The 5,249-nt window shown below is 36.6% G+C and overlaps 1 pseudogene; it reads left to right on the forward strand.

Annotated features, from left to right (window-relative positions):
• Window positions 1-1,766: 1,766 nt before the first annotated feature.
• Window positions 1,767-5,041, forward strand: LOC138991151 (zinc finger protein 724-like; annotated as a pseudogene).
• Window positions 5,042-5,249: the final 208 nt, after the last annotated feature.

The following is a 5,249-nucleotide window of genomic DNA, read 5'->3' on the forward strand; positions in this document are numbered from 1 at the left end:
GATTCTTAACCCACTGTGACTCATGGGATGCCTCAGTTAGCCATTTACTTATTTTTTTCTTTTTTAAATTGCAGTATAATTTTTTTATACAATATTGTGTTAGATTCTGTTGTATATACATATATGCATATATGTATATATCTCAAGAAGGATATATATATCCCTTATCCCTGTTGAGATAGATATATATATATATATATATATATATATATATATCAAGAGGGTATATTAAAAGACGCTTGCTCCTTGGAAGGAAAGTTATGACCAAACTAGATAGCATATTCAAAAGCAGAGATATTACTTTGCCAACAAAGATTCGTCTAATCAAGGCTATGGTTTTTCCAGTAGTCATGTATGGATGTGAGATTTGGACTGTGAAGAAGGCTGAACGCCGAAGAATTGATGCTTTTGAACTGTGGTGTTGGAGAAGACTCTTGAGAGTCCCTTGGACTGCAAGGAGATCCAACCAGTCCATCCTGAAGGAGATCAGCCCTGGGATTTCTTTGGAAGGAATGATGCTAAAGCTGAAACTCCAATACTTTGGCCACCTGATGCAAAGAGTTGACTCATTGGAAAAGACTCTGATGCTGGGAGGGATTGGGGGCAGGAGGAGGAGGGGACGACAGAGGATGAGATGGCTGGATGGCATCACTGACTCGATGGACGTGAGTCTGAGTGAACTCCTGGAGTTGGTGATGGACAGGGAGGCCTGGCATGCTGCGATTCATGGGGTCGCAAAGAGTCGTACACGACTGAGCGACTGATCTGATATATATATATACACACATACACACATACCCTCCCTCTTGAGATTCCATCCAGCACTCCATTCCAGCCCTCTAGGGCATCACAGAGCACCAAGTTGAGCTCCCTGCTATAGAATAGCTCCCTGGCTATAGAATAGCCAGCTTGCCACTGCCTACTCTGTACATGATAGAGTATATATATGTCAATGCTATTCTCCCAGTTCGTCTTACCCTCCCCCCTTCCCCATGTTCACACGTCTGTTGCCTAGGTTTGCATCTTTATTCCTGCTCTGCAAACAGGCTCATCTGTACCATCTCTCTAGATTTCATATGTATGTATTAATACACAATATTTGTCTTTCTCTTTCTGACTTACTTTCTTATCCCTTACCCTTGTAAGTACTTCTTTTGAATGTACCAACATATAAAATATAAAAAAGAAAAGGAAAATGATAAATTATAATAAAATAGAATTTTAAGTAACTTGCTTCATATAAGAATATGTAGGTATTTTGCTGGTGTTTCACTGTAAACAAGTAATTAAGTCTCACAATAATAATCTTGTTGTGAGCAATTGAATAAATGGACATATGGGAAGTGAAAATAGTCTTCTTCAATCATAATAAAATTCTTTGCATCAATGCAACTTGGGTTACATAACTGTTAAAAATTAATTTTTGAAGTACCATGTTGTAATCTTTCATAATAAAAGGAGTATGATTTTGGCATGCTGAGCTAAAAAGAAAATGCAGGACTTGAAAAGTAGAACAGATGACAACTGGATTTTCTTCCCACTGCTATTATTGTAAAGCAAATAGGCTAGCTTAATGTCTTGAAGCTGTTGATGACATTTTTTCCGAGTACTTGAACATTAAATAGCTGTTTGGTAATACCCTAAGGAATATTTTTAAATGCAGTGACCTCTCAAAAGATCATCATAAAAATCATTCTTAATTAGGTTTAGGAAATCAATTTAAGTATCTATGTAAATCAAATTTTATGTAATACCATGTTGAATGCATGGCCACGTAAGTCTCAGGGAATAATATATGTATATTACATTCCTAACCAGCACCCATAACTACTATGAATTAGAACTGCTTTTTATAAAAAGGAGAATATTTATTTCAAGTGTCCCAGGATATACATTAAACACTAATTATTAGGAGTCATAGCTATATGGTTTGACATCGTTACAAACAGCAAGGGAATAATTATTGTGATTTTTAAAACTACGGGCAATAGTAAAGGAAGAAAAAAAAAAGCCCTTTAGAAAGCACCCAGAATTACAAGTATAAATGCAAATACTTGAATAGTGTTTTACTCTAATTCTGAAGCATATTCTGTCCCCCAGGTGTCCCCTAGATAAGTAAGGTCAGTTGGAGGACAAAGGACAGAATGCCTCAGGGAATCCCAGCAACTTTGTTGATGTTGGAATGTTTTGTTTCACAATGAAGGTGTTCAAAGAATGTTTCAAGAGCTCTGCTGATATTTCACAGTATTCTTTAAATTCAGTGTCTGTCACTGCAGAAGGAAAGTATAACTAGGGAAGATAAGATGATCAAAGGAGCATAGATTTCACTCCCAGACAGGACTGCTTGTTAATTCTTTTATTAGTCTTTTTATTAGTCTTTGTTAAGTCTTTGTGGGTTATCATTGCTTGATAACTTCTATGACTATGTAACACTATATATCAACAAATATGTGTGTGTGGACAAATGTTTACATCCCAAAGTAATTCTAAGAGCTTGTTGTTATTATCACTATTATATAATTCTTGTTATATGCGTATAGCATATATCTTATTGCTATATGTTATATGAAGAAATAAATAGCAAGAGATATCAGGAAATTTTGATTTTACTGGTATACTTTAATCTCATTTGTTGCTATTATCTAGCCCATAAAAGCTCAGCCACACACACACACACACACACATACACACACATTCTAGTTTCATGGTACTTCCTTATTAAAAAAAAAAATTATTGGAGTAGAGTTCCTTTAAAATACTGTGTTAGGAGTGTGGTTTGTAGGAAGTGCTCCAGGGGCTTCTAAGGGGAGGCCTGGGTTAAGGACATGGCTCCTGGTCCATTTGTGAGAGCTGAGGCCCAGCTTCAATCAGGAGAGGCAGCAGGGTTGGCCTAGCTGGATTTGGACCGGGGAAGTCAGTCAGCTCACACGGTCTGTGTGAGCTCAGGGTGAGGAGCTCTCTCTAAGGAGAGAACAATCAAGAAATAAGTTCACAGGCTGGTCTCCAGGTAGGAAGTGATTGTTGCTGAATCTCTCCTGAGACAGGACAGGAGAGGTGGGTCTTTTCAGCTTTTCTATGTCCAATAGAAAACTTAAAAATATATGAAATATTTCACCTTGTAAATTTACATTTAATGAAAGACTGGGAACATACACGGGCATGTGAAGGACAGAAGGATGTTATGATGGACATAACCCAACTGGGACAGTTTCTCATAATGTAAACATTACTGCCAAGAGAAATCAAAGTTGTGAATTGGGAAAACACCAATTTAAGTCATTAACATCTGCAGAGAAGTGTATGTTTGTCAGCAAAGACCCACATCGTTTTTTGACATATACATGTTCTCTGAAAGGAACTGTGGAAAATCTGGAAAGTCATCTAGTCTCTACTGCAGATAATCATTCAAACCACTCTAAATGCAATATTCAATTAAACATACATTCAAATATGTCTGAAGACCAGAAATTTAAAAATGAGGGAAAAGATTCCCAGTGTAATCAACTTGAGAGATCCTTTAGCAAGGGTTCAGTATTCTTCAAACAACAGATATTTTTTCCCTTTTCCAAAATCTGCAATGTTGATAATACTGGAAGAGACTTTATTCAGACATCAATGGTCAATGCATATGGGGGTGTAGTTAACGCAGGACAACTTTTCATGTATCATAAAATGAGTAAGGCTTTAAGCAAGAGCTCTACCCCAATAATTACAAGAGTCTTTATGATGATGGGGTGAGAAAGTATTTATTCAATGAAACTGGACATAACACTGACCAAGGCTCAAGTCTCCTGAAACACTAGGGAAATCAATTTTTAGACAGTGATTCTGGAAGTAATAAATGTAGGAATATCTTTTATCAAAGAGCAGATGTTTCTCTGTATAAAAGTGTGGATATTGGAAAGAAGGCTTATAATTGTAGTGAATATAGTAAAGTTTGTAATCAGTCTTGTAAACTTGGACAACAGCAGAGTATTCAGAATGTGGAGAAACATTACAAAAGTAACACATGTGGGGAAATAGTCACTAAATCATTAAATCTAAGTAGCCATAGGAAAATCCATACAGAAAGGAAGCCTTTCAAATGTACAGAGTGTGGCAAAGCCTTTATCTGTTCCTCGTGTCTTACTCAACATCAACAAACCCATACTGGGGAGAGACCTTATAAATGTAAGGAATGTGGCAAAGTCTATACCTGTTGCTCAAATCTTACTCAACATCAGGTAATTCATACTGGAGAAAAGCCTTACAGATGTAGAGAATGTGGCAGAGCCTTTAATAGGTGTTCATATCTCACTGTGCATCAGCGAATTCATACTGGGGATACTCTATACAAATGTAGAGAATGTGCCAAAGTCTTTATCTGTGGCTCACATCTTATTCAACATCAGCAAATTCATACTGAAAAGAAGACATATAAATGCACAGAATGTGACAAGTCTTTTAAGGGGCGTGGAAGCCTAACTCAGTATCAGATAATTCATACTGGGGAGAAGCAGTATAAATGTACGGAGCGTGGCAAAGCCATTAGGCACAGCTCAAGTCTTACTCAACATCAGCGAATCCATACTGGAGAGAGACCTTATAAATGTAAATATTGTGGCAAAGTGTTTAATTGTAAATCACATCTTACTCAACATAAGCAAATTCATCCTACAAGGAAGGCTTATAAATGTACAGAATATGGTGAAGCCTTTAATCAGAAGTCATGTCTTTCTAGACATCAGATAATTCATACTTGGAGAGAAACCTTATAAATGTAAGGATTGTGGCAAAATCTAACCAAATTTCAAGCCTTACCAACATCAGCAAATTCACATTGGGCAGAAATCATCCAGATGTAAAGAAACATGGCAAAGCCTTTACCCAAAGCTCAAGTCTTGGTCAGCATCAGAGAATTCATCCTTCAGAGAAACTGAAAAGCCTAAATATAAGGAAAGTGGCAAAGGCTGTCATCACTGTCACCTCACTCAACATCAGAGAACACATATTGGAGAGAAACCCTAGTAATATAATAAGTGATGAAAGAGGTTTGTCCTAAATACACACTTTAGAAAACATGAGCCTGTGTTTATACAAGAAAGATATGTGAGTGATGTAAAAACAGATGTAGGAAAGTATTTAATCAATCATCAAATCTAAATAGGTATCAGAGAATGTGTACTAGAAAGCATTTCATCACTGCTCTTCTCTGAATTCACTCTAAAGGAGAATTACTGTATATGAACTTATGTTTTTGATGGTTGATG

Source organism: Bos mutus, chromosome 16 (genome assembly GCF_027580195.1).
Source record: "Bos mutus isolate GX-2022 chromosome 16, NWIPB_WYAK_1.1, whole genome shotgun sequence".
Classification (NCBI taxonomy): domain Eukaryota; kingdom Metazoa; phylum Chordata; class Mammalia; order Artiodactyla; family Bovidae; genus Bos; species Bos mutus.